The 16,453-nt window shown below is 48.6% G+C and overlaps 1 protein-coding gene across 1 annotated transcript in view; it reads left to right on the top strand.

The window, feature by feature from the left end:
- Positions 1–499: 499 nt before the first annotated feature.
- Positions 500–16,453, top strand: part of CGNL1 (cingulin like 1) — a 162,471-nt gene continuing 146,517 nt past the window's right edge. The window contains exon 1 of the mRNA XM_044231610.1: positions 500–522. The gene's annotated coding sequence lies outside the window, so the exon portion shown is untranslated. The remainder of the gene's footprint in view (positions 523–16,453) is intronic.

Here is a 16,453-nt window from a genome sequence, read left to right as displayed (position 1 = left end):
ACTAAGTACCGGTTGCCTGACATTTCCATATTTTCTCAGGCAACTTTCACAGCCTGGTGGGATAGGTATCCTGTTCCTCATTTCATACGTGGTGTCAGGCTCTCCCAGCTGGTCAGGGGCATCCTGCAGTTTCCCCTGGAACGGGCCTAAACTAGATGCTAGAAATCTGGTTTCCAATCCCAGTCCTACTACCATCAACTGTGCGACCTGGGGCACCCCAGTCTCTGGCCTTCCTAGCAGGGACAGACTTTTATTATTGTTAGATTGTAAGTGGCACCCATTATCTGACACTCCTCCCCCAGTGTCTAGACATAGTAGGTGCTCAATAAATATTTGTCGATTGCGGTGGAAGAAAAGTTTCTGCCCAGTTGGGGTTAAAAGGGCTGCAGGGAGGGGTAAAGCGAAAATTGGGCTCGGGGGCCGTGGGGGCGGGACGGGGTGGGGGGAGACAGGCGGGGGTGTCCGGGAATTTGGAAAGTTCAGGCTTGCAGGAGAAAGACACCCAGCGATGGCGGAGGGGAGGTGGGAGGACATTCCGATCCGGGGCAGGGGGAAGACAAAGCGTCGCTGGAGAGGGGCGTGAGGCGTGCGGTGCGGTGCGGTGCGGTGGGGAGAGGGGCGGGCGCGGGGCGGCGCGCGCGACCCAGCCCTAGTCTGGGTGCGGGGCGGAGCGGGCGGCGCGCGAGGCGGAGGCTGGGGAGCCAGGGGGCTTGGGTCCCGCGGCCGCCGGGCTGCTCTCGCCCCCGCGCGGCCCCCTGCCCCTCCTCCCCGGAGGGCGGGGCGGGCCGGGCTCGGCCGGCCTCCTGGCGGCGCCGCGGCCCCTGCGCTCGGGCCGGGTTCTGCTGGCTGTGGCGGGAGCGCGACCTGGGCGGCGGCGGCTGCGGCGGCGGCGGTGAGTGAGGCGGCCTCGGGCGCTGGGCCGGGGGGCGATGTGACTCCGAGGCGGCGGCGGGACCGGAGGGGCTGGGGCTCCGCCAGGTGCGCGGGGGCGCGTCCGCCCTGCGGGCTCGGGACGGTGCCGCGCCCGCCGCCAGGCGCGCGGGTGCCGGGGCTGGAAGGTGCGCTCGCGGCTCCCGACGGCCGCCCGGCCCAACAGATGGTGCGGACTCCGGCGGAGCCGCGTCGGGGCTGGGGCTGGGCCTCCAGGACCCACCTCCTTGCAGAGAAGAGGGATTGGCAGCCTTTGCGCCCTGCCTCGACCCCCGGGTTCCTGTGACAGCTGCGAGGAAGCCAAGGACCCACACGGAGCACCTCAGCCCCTGTCCCACCCAGTGTTACTTAATTTCTCGGCGTGCTCGTGCAGACAGCCCCTTGCGGAGAAAGGGCTTGTGGCCGCGGCTCTCTCCCCGGCGGTCCCCGGCCACAGGCAGGTCTTCCCTAAAAGCCCCCGCCTCTCTCAGAGCACAGAGCCTTGCTTTCCAAGGGACTTTTCCAAGTTGCATCACTCCTTGGCCTCTAGACAGGTGCTTGGCTATCATGTTGGAGTTACACAGGATTTTTTAAAAACTTTGTGTGTTTACTGTGTGCGGACCCATTCCACCCCAAGGAAGCAGTGCCCTTCCAGCGCTGTTCAAAACACATTGAGAATTCTTTTGGGGCTCTGGTTCTCAAACTTGGCCGCACATCTAGGGAGTTGTTCTTTTTATTTTTTTCTTTCTTTCTTTCTTTCTTTCTTTTTTATTTTTTTAAAAATACTAATGTCTAGATCCCATCTCTAGAGATCTCATTCAGAGGGTCGGGTGGGAGGTGGGGCAGTCTGGATTATGGGATCAAGAAGCTAGGTGATTCTTAGGTGCAGCCCTATCAGAGAACCTCCTGGCTTTGGCGCTTGCTCTCACAGCCACTTTTTGTATTGGGGACGATCGGTGCTAACAGCTCATCTCGGGCACTTTTGACTGCCTGCTGTGGGCCACCTCTCCACCTGAAGAGCCTGTTGGTGGGTGCTTGCCAACCTTAGACGGCAGATGGTGCCTTTTTCTGGAGTATGCTTTCTTGCTGCCTTTCTGTTTACAGTAAATATTGCCTGGGCACTTTCTGTCCAGGAGGTGGGAAGTGTAGGAATTAAAGCCACAAAGTCCTTGCAGGATCAAGGTTATAATACAGGGTTGTCCTGCTCAGGCAAAACAAAGTGTGACTCTTCTAGGGGGAAAAGGTTTCAGATTTAAAAAGACAGTATTTAAGGGATTTGTGAACTTTTGGAGACCCTCTGCCATAGATAATGATTTTGCCTGTGATGTGAGGTTTTGTTCTTCAAGAAAGCAAGCTAACAAGATCCTTAAGGTTTTGTGGCTGAGTTTGTGTTAATGTGCCAGCATTTGTGACTTAAGCTTATTCCTGTTGTGTTTAATCACACAGCGGTTGTAACACAGTGTATATTTCTTATTGATAGAGAAATACCTGAATTACGGAATTGGTGCCTTACGGTAGTAACGCACAGCTGAGGTGAGTCCTTAGCCACGTTTTGGATGATCTTAAAAATGACAGGGAAATAGGACAAAGGAAAAATTGAACATGGGTATCTGTACTGACTGAATTTGATCGTATATATTTTATTAAGAAAGTGTGTTTTCAGGGTCTGTGCTATTGTGACAGTCTGCTTGAATCTTGGTTAATTTTCTCTTGTATCCAAGTATGATGTTTTTATTAGATTCCCACCCAGATGTTGCTACCTGGCCACAAACTGGTGGCATTTATTTATTTATTTATTTATTTATAGGTGTTGACTGGAGCTCTAATTGGCATTTTTCTTAGGAGCGGGGTGACTTTTAAGAGAAAGCTCTCCAGAGGTGGAGAAGCGTTTTAGTTCATTTCTAGCCCCTCCCATGAGTCAAAAGAACCATTCACTTTTGGAAAAAAAATTGTGGTTCTGCCAGTTGGATTTTCTTTTTCCCACCTTCTGCTTGCATACCCTGCTCCTATCACTGTGTTCAATTGCTGGAAATGGGGCTGCTGTGGGAGCGGTCTTAATTGTCTTGGCTTGAGAATGGAGGTTATGTGGAGTGCATGGTCTCACAGGGGGGCCCCTGACCTGAATCCTCAACCTTTGGGGAACACGACCATATGGAAAGTGTTTTCCTACTTTTGATTTTTTTTTTTCCCCCTCCTTGGACCAGACCAACAAAATGAAGCCTGCCTTATTGTGGTATTGCATGGTATCGTGTGGCTTATAACCTTTTGAATCTTGTCGCCATTTTGGGGGAAAATGTTTATTTGAGGATGCTGTTGAATTCTTGGTGTCTGAAAAGTTGCCCTTGAACAGCAGCGGATGCACTGAATAAAATAGTGCACCTGGCCAAAAAAAAAAAAAAAGTAAGTATCTGTGGCTCCAAACAAATTTACTGAACTATTTCTCACTTAGGGCTTGCAACTCTGATATTCTAAAGTGATTGGAAATAAGTAAAGGAAAACAAGAAGAAAGTTAGCAAGGGGCTTCTTCATTTGGAGGAAGGGTATATGACACTCAGAAGAGTGATTTTTGATTGGTGTTACGAGTAGACTACCCTGTTGGTTTCCTCTTTTTTTTTTTTTCTTTAAGTAGGGACAGTTAACTTGCTTGTACAGTTGGGGTGCAGAGTGGTTAAAGAAATGTAATGGCTTCCTTAACTGCCTTTCCCCCTGAAACCCACTTATCTAAGAGATGCCATCGACCTTTAAAAAACAACAGCTGATTCTGTGCCTTTCCTTTCTTTGCTCTCTCTGATCTGGGCAGTGCAGTGGCTGAGAGGTCGGCATCAGCAGTGAAAAACAAAGTTCAAGGGAACTGAAAATTGGGTAATTTTCCCTGAATGACCAAGTGCTTACTTTATTTTGTCACATGACATTGGTGTTATCAAGAAACAAGTTACAGCATGTAGACTCTGACAATGGAAAAGAAAAGAAAAAAGGGATGTGATGGGAATATCACCACGGTTGACTGGCTTTCATGTCGGGGAAGCTTATGGGAGTTTGCAGCCCGATGCCTAGATTCCAGCCTGCGTTTACCTTCCTCTGTCAGGCACTGCCCTCCCTCTGTCCCCTGAGCCAATATACCCTGGGAGAGACAGTGCCTCAAGCTTAAATTCACACCAGGTTTTGTTTGTCCTTTGTTTGCCCCTATTACCGGCAAAGCTCTGCATTCCCTTACTGAGTTCTTGGGGAACAAGGGACATCCCTGACTTAGGGAGCTTGATGTCTGGCCGAGATGAAAACAGTGGGGGACAGTAAGCTGGGAGCTCTTATAATCACAACACACACGAAGAACTGTGAGGGGCAGCCAGGTGGCCCTGGCCAGCTGCACCTGACCAAATGCCTTCTCAGTTCATGGGCAGGCCCCTGAGAAGCTTTGTTAGGGTTTAAATTAGAATTGACTAGATTCGACATCAAGGCTTTTTGTTTTAAGTAGGCTCCACAGCCAGTGTGGAGCCCAACGCAGGGCTTGAACTCACGACCCTGAGATCAAGACCTGAGCTGAGATCAAGAGTCAGATGCTTAACCGACTGAGTCACCGGGGGCGCTCCTGGACATCAAGTTTTAAATGACTGACGTCAGTATGACAGAGAGGAGAGATCATGCAGGGAGCTAGTGGGGAGTGAGGAAAGGAGGCCAGATTCTGGCAGATGCCTTTGGTGGAGGGAGGGCTTAACCGCGCAGGGCAGGGCATTCCCTGGGGTTGGGAAGCTGGTAGGGAACGGGGCTGGATCCGGGGCTGGATCCATTTGGGGCTGCTGGTAACCCGCAAAGGAAGCATCCTTAGCCGCAGCTACCTCTGCTGGGTGGGCGGGAGAGCTCGCGGTGCCTCCTTAAAGACACAGCTGGGTACTTTCAAAGCAAGTGATTTGCTTCCTGTCTGCAACTCCAGCCAGCAAGCAACACTCATTCTTTATCATTCTGTTGTCACTTTAGTTCACATTTCTTTGGACCGAGAACTGGACTTCACACTGTTTTTCCGCTCCAGACGGTGGTTTCCAAATAGCTGACCCATTGGGCTAATAACCCCGGGGTTATAAGAGGTGTTACCTTTTGTTTGTTGACCCCCTTCTGAGCTCCGGGTCCTGTGCCCAGCTCTTGTCTTCCGTAGCTCCGAATCTGTACCTACTCCAGAGGCAGGAGACAGTGGCTTTACCTTACAGGTGAGGAAGCCGAGGCCCAGCGAGGGCCTGGGTCCTGCGGTAGCTCAGAGTGCTGCAAGGAAGTAGCAGAGTGGAGGTTCAAGAGCCTTCCGTGGTTTCTGCGGCTCCGTGTACTAAAGCAGAGCTGATTAAGAAAGTGTGTTTTCTGTGCCCTGTTTTTCTAACATCCAGTCCTCTAAGGTTGGGATTGATTTATCATTTCCCTTTAACCAGGTGATATGTTTTGCTTCTTAATGGAGAGCGTAGATTAGGCTGTTCAGAAAGACTGAATGGATCCCACATCCTAGATGAGAGAGAGAGGCCCACATTTCTGCAGGCTCTGCAAACCTCTGAGTTTCTGTAGCTACTTGGCTGTGGTGTAAGAAATTAAAAGCAAAATCCAGTGTTGAACACTCTGGAACAAGATAAAGCTGTGCACGTTCAGTTCTTATTTATGTGGTGCTTTCGACAAAAACAAACCTTTGCTGCATAGCAATTACCTCAAGCTCCTAAAATTACAGGTAGTAAAGGCTTCAAGGCCCTGTGGGGCTATAATTAGTAAAGATGAGTTTAAAACAAGGTTATGAGTGTGTGTTCATTGCTATGGTGGGTTGTAGCTCAGTATTTCAATCTGAGAAGGATTGGCTCCAGGGAACATTTGCAGGGGACTCAGTACAGGGTCTTCATGGAATTAGTATGTTAGGGATTAGAGCGCAGGACATTTGTCATGAACATAGACAATTTCTGGCGGACTTTTTGTTTATAGGGACAGGTTTATTCCCTGCCGCCAGTCACGTGGTATCATTTCTGCTTGCACTAGGTAGAGTACACAATGGTTCAGGTTGTTACTATGTAGCTTTTTTTTCTTAAGAAGTATGAAGCCCCTCTATTATTAATAATATTTCACTGTTGTTTATTTGGCCTTAATCACAGAGGACTGAGGCAAGGTGACCAAGATTTTCTAGTTTTGGCTTCAGGAATTCTCTTGGTTTTTAACCTCTGACTCTCCCTGGCTCGCTCTCCTTGCATTTTATCGCATTTGAAACAGGCCTTCTTGCTTTCCCTTGCAAATCTATAGCCCATACCGGGGAGAGGACCTACTGTGGCCAGGACTCCTCCTGGGGATCCTGTGACATCAGTATTGTTAGTCTCATTTTCTGGGTCAAGAACCTGGTGAGGTCTGGAGTCGGGTACTAAGTGGGAGTTTGGGGATTTCAGACTCTAAACAGTTGGCCTCTTTGGACTTCATTTGAAAGGAAAAAGAAATGGCCCAGTTATCAAAGCCATGAAGACGTTCTGTATAACCTATGAATTAATACATATCTTTGAACTTCACTGTAGCTGTATTGGTCACTTAAAAAAAAAAAAAGATTTTTGCCTAGGGGATTTTTATCCTCCTTCTTAAAAACAGTGACTTAGAATTACACAGTAGCAGCTGAAAAGTTGATTAGCCTCTCTCCGTGCCCTAATCTAGTATCAAAAACCTGAAAAGTTACTGAGAGTGTGATTACAGTGGAAGCTTTAGGCGTTGGAGAGGAACTGATAAAAAAAGAATAGAGGGAGAGATAGGGGTAGTTGGCAAGAGACTGCAGGGTAGATTTTACCAAATTTAAGATTTCTTCTCCTTGTGAATTTTTGGTTTGGGGATTGAGCCGCTTCGTTCCAGATGCAGGGAGACTGGCTCAGCCTTGCCACCCTGGGCCACATGTGGATTGGTTACCTGGTGTCTGGCCTGCTCTGGACCGACAGCGCTGGGTCCCTAGAGTGAGGCTAACTTCTTGGGTGTGAGGCAGCTGGGTGCTGTACAGAAGAGAGGAGGTGGGGGGGTCATCTTTGGACTTCCCCAGAGACTTGTCCAAGATCAGTAATTCTCATAATTCTAGCAGATCCTCCTAGAAAACTTACTTCCAGCTCTGTCTGGGAGACTTCTAATAGAGCAACTCTAGGGACCAGGTACTCCCATAAACCCATTTTACAGGTGAGGGAAACAAGGCCATGAGACATCGGGCAAGTCATTCAAGTTGTGTCACTACAGAGTGGTGGGCCCCGGGGTTCAGACTCGTCTGGCCCTGAGCTGTGTTCTTAATGGCTCAGGTGGTCTCCCTAGACCCAGAGCTCTAGTTGCTGCTGCATTTCTTTGACCAAAAAAGCCCGCTTGTATATGCCTTTATCTCACAATTAGAACACCATCGGTGCCCTCTGTGTACATGTTCTACTTCCCACAAACCTACAAGCAGACATATGAAGAGGAGGGATCTCACCACTGACTGGGTATCCTTGTGTCGAGCAGAAAAGAGGTGCTTGGCGAGGTTTTGTGGACGGAAGGATGGAAGGCAGCAGCCTTTGGGAACACAAAGATGTCCCTGTATTTCTTCTCTCTAGCAGCTGCAGTGATTTTTTTTTTTTTAGATTATTTGTTTATTTATTTGACAGAGATCACAAGTAGGCAGAGGCAGGCAGAGAGGTGGGGGGGGAAGCAGGCTCCCTGCTGAGCAGAGAGCCCGATGTGGGGCTGGATCCCAGGACCCTGAGATCATGACAGAGCTGAAGGCAGAGGCTTAATGCTCTGAGCCACCCAGGCACCCCTGCAGTGATTTCTAAACAGAAAACAAACAAACAACAAACAACAAAAAACAAAAAACAAGAGGGAGCACAGGGGAGTGTTTCATAAAAGTAATCAGAATTCCTGAAAAAAAAGCACATTTAAAAAATGGAATTTGGGGGCACTTGGGTGGCTCAGTGGGTTAAAGCCTCTGCCTTTAGCTCAGGTCATGATCCCAGGGTCCTTGGGATCGAGCCCAGCATTGGGCTCTCTGCTCAGCAGGGAGCCTGCTTCTCCCTCTCTCTCTGCCTACCTCTCTGCCTCCTTGTGATCTCTATCAAATAAATAAATAAAATCTTAAAAAAAAATGGAATTTGTGTTCCCAGGGCCATGATCTCATGTTTGTGGGAAAAGCAGTTACTATTGGCAGTGCCCCCGGGATTGCAGGGTGCTTTGTGAGGAAGGAGGCCCTTCAGACTGAGACATTGCTGGGACGACTCTTATCGGAGAGCCAGCAGACCATATTTTCTTTGGGGCTGAGCACCACATACCAGAAGGCTCCAGGTCCCCGTCTAGTTTGCTAGGGCCACAGCCGTAGAAAGTGGTTCTGTCCCTTGTGTCCTCATTCTGTCTCCACAGCAAGGGAGCGGGGGAGCACCTTGGGGTTTCTCGGACTCGTGTTGGGAGCTGCGACTGCCCTTCACCAGGAATGAGGCGTTCCGGGCAGCTCCCCCTTCCATCCAGACGGACTTGTTTCCTCACCTGTAAAATGGGGGTGTAGTGCCTGCCTCATAGAGTTGTTGGGACCACGTCTCTTTGACACGAGAGACTGGTTTTTAGGTGGGGCCCCGCTGGGGACAGGTGGCGATCTCTGGAGATATTCTTGGTTGTCAGACTGGGGGTAGCGGTGGCTTCTAGCATCTGGCGGATAGAGGCCAGGGATGCTGTTAAAGACCCTCCAGTGCCCAGGGCAGCCCCCACAACAAAGAATTATTTGGCCCCAAAAGTCAGTCCTGCCAGGCTGAGATCCCTGGCACGCGGGAGTTCTAACAGCGGTGGCTGTTTTTCCGCGTTTCTTGCCAGAGGGAGCCCCGCCAGGGGCCGAGAGAGCCCTTCTTTCTTAAGTAGGGAGGAGGAAATGGAAATGAACCTTTTATTGCTGCCTCTGGGGTTCCCCACAGGTGCCCCTGAAGTGTGGGAAGAGTACTTTCCTCTCCGTCAAGTGCTTAGCTTCATTTGTAATTGCTTGCATCTATTTACATATAAATAATACACAGACATTTACATATCAATTTCAATAATTTAGATGCTAAACCCCTTAACGTCTGGGGTAGGTTATAATCCCGGTCTGCTGTCCGGTCTTCAGTGGCGGATGGCAGAGCGGGGCCCTGGGTGGAAGCCAGGCTCCTGCCCTGGTGTGTGGCTTAAGGTCAGCCACAGACCTTGTGAGGCTTGCTTTTCTTTTCCTTAACAGAGGCCAGGTAACCCTCTTATCTCATGCCGTTCCAGGACTAAAGAAAACGAAATGAAATAATTGTCACGTGTGCCCACGTGAAAATCGCTGTACGCATACGAAGCTTCGGTCCGGCTCCGAGGCGTGCCTTCTGGTGGTGTGTTTCCGAGAGCCCCGTTCATAAGCGGCCACTCTGTAATCCGCACTGAAAAGGATTCAGGCTCAGTAGCCAAAGAAAAGGATTCAGGCTCAGTAGCCAAAGAACGCGGTGCTGCTGGCGCGGTGGAGCCCGGAAACCGTTCGGGCGGCGAGCGCATGACTCGGAGGCCGTGCAGGGGTTGAGAGGATGCCTGTGGCTGTGAACTAGCGGGTCCCCCCTCCCTCTAGGTTCAGCTTTGGCTTTTCCCTTATTTGTTCTGTGACCCTGGGCCACCTCCTTGACCTTCCTTACACCCCGGTTTCATCACCTGTGAAACGAGGCTGATGATAACACCACCACCCCCCTGAGCACAGGTGCGGGGAAGTGACGTGTCCTTGAGAAGTGTCCTTGAGTGGGCGGCGCGCCCGGGGAGCTTACTGGGGTACATGTGTTGTTATTAGGAAAATAGCATTCTTTATTACTTTGGTCTACAGCATGTGTAATTTTACTCAGGTGAGGAAGGGATGGCTCTTGGTTTAGGAGCTGAAGAAGGTTTTCTCTGGAGTTTCCAGTATCTTTTAACGTTTCAGTGTGGTACAAGGCACGTAACATAAGACTGGCCATGTTCACCGCTTTGAGCAATTTAGGTTTTCGGTGGCATTAAGTACATGTACAGCATTGTGCAGCCATCGCTGCTAATTCCAGAACGTTTTCCATCCGCCTAGAGGGAAACCCTATCCCCGCAGAGAAGTCACTTCCCGTCCCCCTACCCCCAACCGCAGGGCCTGCACCCCCTGCTTTCCTCTCCAGCTCCCTGGGAGTCGCCTGTCCTGGACATTTCTCATACACGGCATGCTATACACTATATGGCCTTTGTGGCTGGTGTCTTGCCCTTTGTTTCAGGCTTTCCAGGCGTATCCCAGTCAGTGCCGGGACCTCATGCCTCTAATTTACCTGGCCTTCCCCGAGATCATCCCACGCCTCATTTCCATTGGCCTGTGCTTTTCCCAAGTCCTGTCTGGTTTGCAGGCGTTTCAGGGTCTTTCTTCCTTTCTTCCTTTTGGCCCTTCTTGGCCCGTCTTCTTTTTTCCACGGTTCCCACCTGGTGATTCTAATGGCCCTCGAAATGAAGATTGGAACGAAGCAGCCTGGTTCTTGGTGCTGCGGGGGAGCAGGTCTTATCAGGGATTTTGTTTCTGTTGAAGAATTAGCAGCAGGAGTGAGCACGGGGGAAGCTGCGCTTCGTTTCCCGAGGACAGAGTGGCAGGTTTTAAAAACAAGTGTCTGGAAAACACCTACCAGGCCCCTTTCATTCCTCTGTTTAAAAGCCTTCCACAATGAGAAGTGGCCCTCAATGAAGTTGGTTAATAAAACCCTCCCCCCAGTTTTAAAGCATTCTTGGGAAGTGTTTACACTGAACGCCACTGTAGGCTTCTAAATGAGAAGCTGTGGAGTGAGTGATCCTTAACCTGTGACTTTAATAATATCCTTTGCTGGAGATTTCCAGGTGGAGGCCTGGGCCAGATCTGTGGCTTGTCATTAATCCAGACAATCTTGACTCTCTCCCTTGTCCCTCCCCCTTTAGGCCAACCTGGGGAAGATCCACAGGCCTAAAGCCTCTCTGAGATGCAAACTAGCTCCCTGGAGAGGGACCGGGGTGAAAGGGGGGTGATGTGTTCCCCACAGCCCCTCTTCTGTCCTTAGGAACAGGGTGGATGGCATCAGTAACAAGAACTGAAAGCATTTAGGAAAGCAGCTCCGGGCTTCTGGGGCTCTGGCTCCTTCAGGAGAAGCCTGAGCTTTCGGTCAGGTTTTGGAGCTTTCTGGTGTAAAGGAGGCCAACGGCCCCTAGAGCTGAGGTCGCTCCACTTTTTGCTCTGGTTCTGGAGAGATGAGCAGCCCCCTGCCCCGGCCCCCGAGAGGAAGCAGGGTGTTGGCTGTTTTGGGGGAGCTTATGGAGTTTGAAACAGAGAAGCATGCAGAGAAAAGCTATGTCCTGAAATAAAGGGCCCTCTAGGATGCCTTCCCTTTGTGCCGCTTCCCTGGGGATCTGAATTATGCTGAATGAGGACAGGAGGGTTCGGAAAGACCAGACTCTGTGGCACAGATTGAGATTTACCGAAGAGTATCAGGGCCTGCTGGTTACCAGCCTGGCCTCTGGCCTTGGACTGCTCCGTCCAAATCCTGGCTTCTGTACATGAGTTCTTATGTCTAAAGTGCTTGGAGCAATGTCTGGGTAGGGAGGTTTACATGCATACATTCTTTTCATTCTGGCGCTTCCCTTTTGTGAATTCCCAGTTAGAATTGTAGAAATGCTCCTTGATTTCAAAGCTAATTTACCTGTGTACTGGCAGGCTTGTGCAGTCCATGGGGGAGAGTGGTATCACCGGACCCTTAAAAAGCATGACTTCCAGATGGAGAAATCATGCTTGATGAGTCTATGAGAGCTCTTTGAGGGAGGAAGTAAACATGGGAAGAAAAAGGGCAAACCCATGGATATGGTTTTAGTGTTCCAAAAGACCTTTGAGAAGACTTCATGCCCAAGCCTCTTGAATGTATGAGTCTCCCGCAACTTTCTGTGTGGAGGAGAGTTAAAGAAGGAATATGGCTGAAACCATCTAATATTTGTCCTCAATAAGAGGAGAAAGGGGAATGGTGAAATCTTCGCATTGCAGTTGAAATGAAATCTTTTTAAAAGTAAAATGCAGGGGCGCCTAGGTGGCTCAGTGGGTTAAAGCCTCTGCCTTCAGCTCAGGTCATGATCCCAGAGTCCTGGGATCAAGGCCCGCATCAGGCTCTCTGCTCTGCAGGGAGCCTGCTTCCTCCTTGCCTCTCTCTCTCTGCCTGCCTCTCTGCCTACTTGTGATCTCTATTTGTCGAATAAATAAATAAAAGCTTAAAAAAAAGAAAAGTAAAATGCAGGGACTTTGGAGTTAAACCATAAGGAGTTGTGTGGTTTTCTTTTTTGTTTGTTTTTGTTTTAAACTTTGGACATTGTGCAGATATGTCAGCTATACGTTTATTTTTATTTATTTATTTATTTTTAAGGATTTTATTTATTTGAGAGAGCACCTGTGCACAAGCAGGGGGGAAAGGGAGAGGGGGAGGGAGAGGGAGGAGCCCACTCCCCACTGAACCCTGAGATCATGACCTGAACCAAAGGCAGATACTTAACCAACTGAGCCACCCAGGCGCACCTGACCTATATACCCTTATTATTTATTTATTTGTTTTTAAAGATTTTATTTATTTATTTGACAGAGAGAGAGAGATCTCAGGTAGGCAGGTGGGGGGGGAAGCAGGATCCCCACCAAGCACAGAGCCCGACAGGGGGCTCAATCCCAGGACCTGAGATAATGACCTGAGCCGAAGGTAGAGACCCAACCTACTGAGCCACCCAGGCGCCCCTGAACTATACTTTTTTTTTTTTAAAGATTTAATTTATTTATTTGAAGAGAGAGATCACGAGTAGGCAGAGAGGCAGGCAGAGAGAGAGAGGAGGAAGCAGACTCCCTGCTGAGCAGAGAGCCTGATGCGGGACTCGATCCCAGGACCCTGAGATCACAACCTGAGCTTAAGGCAGCGGCTTAACCCACTGAGCCACCCAGGCACCCCCCTGAACTATACTTTTAAATAATTCATTTGTTCTCTGTGGCTGCACCTCGGCAGTCAAGGCTTGGGCCTGAGAATTGTGTGTGCTGCCTCATGCGCCACAGATCATGGGTGCTCAGTAAATATAGGTTGAATGAATAAGGAAAAATTAATAGAACGAAGGAACTCATTAAAAAATAACTTCAATTCTGTCTTTACAAAAATAACTTCCCCTTTTTGTGTTTTAGTTAACTAGTACATCTGTAGAAGAAAGTAGATTCCTCCGTCAGTAAATAGACAGTTAGGATCACTTATGTGCGCAGATGCTGAATGTCATCCCTTCTGTGATTTAACCTCGGGCGATAAATGAATGAATGAAATGGAGAGAAGCTTTGTTAACCCAGAGCTCTTTACCTCAGTAGGATTAGGGACCTTGGAGTTTTGCTCGACTAAGAAGACGCTGGCAGGAATTGGTTGCCTTTGTATTTTTTGTTTTTCTTAGCTCCCTGTGGGCCAGCATGGTGCCACATGTATAGAAATGCTCTGCGTGTTTGATGAATGAAGTAAGTTGTCCCTACAATAAGTGCACGTGTTTTATTATCTCATGTCTAATATGTACCAGGCAAATTTATCATGGTCTTTTTTGCTCTTACAGTGGTTATGTTAACTGTTGTTGCATATTCGTGCCGGGTAACAAACAACCCCAGATCACCATGCCTCACAACCACAAACATTGATTTTTCCCACTTGGTCATCTGTTGATTGGGTGTGGTCAGGTTGGCCCATGCTGGCCTTGGCTGGGCCAGGCTTCCATTTGGCTTCGGGTCTCTTCCGTGTTTCTTATTCTGGGGCTCAGGCTGAAGGGGCAGCAATTACCTAGTGCATGTGCATCTTGGGGTGGATCACCATAGCGTAAGATATCAAGTGGAAATGCATGATGACTCTTCAGACTTTAGCTCATAACTTCCAAATGTTCTGCCAACATTCCATTGGACGACAAACACGTGGCCAAATCCAGTATCAGTCGGGTGGAAAAGCGCGCTTGGTCCATTCTAGTGGGACATACTGTAAAGTCACATGGTGAAGAATGTGACTGTGTTACTCCATTATAGTGGAGTGAAGCATGGGAGAACCTGGAAAACCAGTGTCTTGGGAGCTTGTGGAACCTAGGCCAGCTGGGTGAAGAATCAAAGACGTTTTGTCCAGCTACCACCCTAGGCCTTGGTAGTTATAAACTAGCCTGACACACACTGACTCCTGGGTAGCTGGATACCATTTTGTATTCATTCACTGTACTGGTGCTCCTGGGAGTTCCGAATATCTCTGGGAGGGGCAGAAGGGATGCACTGGGTTTCCTTCTGGTCAGTAGTCATGACTTGATCTGCTCCCACATTGATGGCAAGAGAGCAACAGGTAGAGCAAAGAGGACAAAGGGCCAAAGTATCCAGGGAGGCCGGAGGTTTGGCTTACCCTCTGCAGGGTCCCTTCTCAGTAGAGGTCCACGGGAGTAACTGCTGTGGACAAGGCAGTGACACAGGGCCTTCATGCATGCTGTCTCATCTTTATAAGGACCCTGGGCCTTCATTTCCAGAGTCCTCCTTTTCTATCTGAAGAAACAGGCCTCAGGAGGGCTAGGTGACTTCTCTTAGGCCAAGTGGCTCATAGGTAGCAGATCCAAAGGAGGTGATCCTAGTACCCAGTCTAGGGCTTGTCCTTCTACATGCCTGTGACTGTCTCAGCCCAGCAGAGAACTGGCTTTAAGGCGCCAGCATATCCCAGCCCTGTGATGGCAGCCTCTACTTTCCTGTTAGGAGTCAACTCAGCCTCAGGCCTCAGTGCAATGCCTTGGGAGGCAATGTCTTGGGAGGAGCAGAATGAAATTTTGGCCAAGAGGAGTCAGCCCTTGTATTACCTCTTTGCCGGGTGTCCTTTTTAAATGAACTTTCAGGCTCTCCAAGGAAGAAAAGACTGGCCACTGAGTGAGAATGCCCTGAGAACAGACGGGGATAAAGGGGGTGAGGAGATGAGACACTCCCATGCACCATGGGTAGGTTCTAAAGCCAGTGGACTTCTTTTTGGGGAGTGGTTTGGCAGTGGGGATACCTTCACCAGCAAGTAAATAAAACTCAATTAAAAGGGGTTTAAATACATAAGAGACTCTTAATCTCACAAAGCAAACTGAGGGTTGCGGGGGGGCTGGTTATGGACATTGGGGAGGGTATGTGCTATGGTGAGTGCTGTGAAATGTGTAAGCCTGACAGTTCACAGACCTGTACCTCTGGGGCAAATAACATATTATATGTTAATAAAACAATTAAAAAATTTTAAAAAGTGGTTTAAATAGTAAAGACATTTATTATCTCTTGTAAACCAGAAGTCCAAAGGTAGGGCAGTTTGGGCATTAATTAATGGAAGACCCAGATGCATTTCCTTTTTTCTCTTTGCCAGCCTTGGTGTTTGATTTGTTCCTGAGCTCATCTCTCCTACAGTCCTGTTGCAGCTGCCGCTGCTCCAACCTGTGTGCTCATATATAGGGATGTCCTGGGACAGGAAAAGAAGAAAGCAGAGGAAACCTTTGCTAGGACCCCCCCTCCCCCTTTGGCAAAATTGGGTCAGATGGCCACCCCGAACTGATGACTTGCATGGGAGAGTGGGCTCCCGTGGTTCGCTTATCAATTGTGGGTTCAATAGAGGCCTAGTCTTTCCTGAAGCAGATGGGTACGAAGAGGAGAGGGGTCGAAACTGGAGCTTTGCTGGCCGGGGGAAAAGGGCAGTTGTAGGCAGCCAGTGGTGTTGGCCACAAGATGATCTTTCAGAATTAAGAATGTGTACATTCTGACTCAACCCTTCCACGGTTAGGAATTTATCTTATGGATATACCTGCACAAGTGTGCTGGCAAACATACAAAGATATCCATTGCAGCATTATAATAGCAAAACACTGGAAATAATTTAAGAATCTTCCAAGAGTGTACTGGTTAAATGTATTAGTACATTACGGAATGGAGCAAATCTGTAAGTACAGATAAAGAAAAATTCACAAAATATACTGTAAGTTTTCTTTTTCCTTTTTAAGCAAGGTGCATTGATATGTATCCTGAGATCCCTTATTTTTTTTTTAAATCTTAATTCTTGATTACGAAGATAAATTTCTGTGAAAAGTCCCAAGAAACATGTTATTTCGTGGGAAGGAAAATTTCTTTTTTCATTTCATGTCCTTCTTGACTGTTTGAATTTTATAAAAATCACTGTAGGTAGTACCTTTATAATAAAAAAGAAAATAACAGGTATTAGTGTATGCAGGAGCTTAAGGAGAAAAAACCGGGATCCTAACGTTGGCATTCTGAGGGAATGGGAGTGCCATTTGGCTGTGTATGATTGGCCTGAAGGGAAGCTGGGGAAGGAGAAAAGTCCAGGAGTGAAACAGGGTCATTTAAAAAAAAGGAAAAAAAAAACCCCTCCTTTAGTATCCTGCACATTGCCTTACACATAGTAGAATCAAACATTCATTTGAAGAATGAATGAATATTTAGATCAAGACCCAAAGCAGCTTTATGAATTGCAACTTAGCATCTCAAGTCAGCAAGAAAATCGATTCTGCTGGAAATTAATTTTGAAAATAAAATACGGCTTCTGTTTCC

This window comes from Neovison vison, chromosome 13 (genome assembly GCF_020171115.1).
Source record: "Neovison vison isolate M4711 chromosome 13, ASM_NN_V1, whole genome shotgun sequence".
In the NCBI taxonomy this organism is placed as follows: Eukaryota; Metazoa; Chordata; class Mammalia; order Carnivora; family Mustelidae; genus Neogale; species Neogale vison.
The sequence above is the reverse complement of the archived record's forward strand: the minus strand, read 5'-3'. Positions and strand labels throughout refer to the sequence as shown.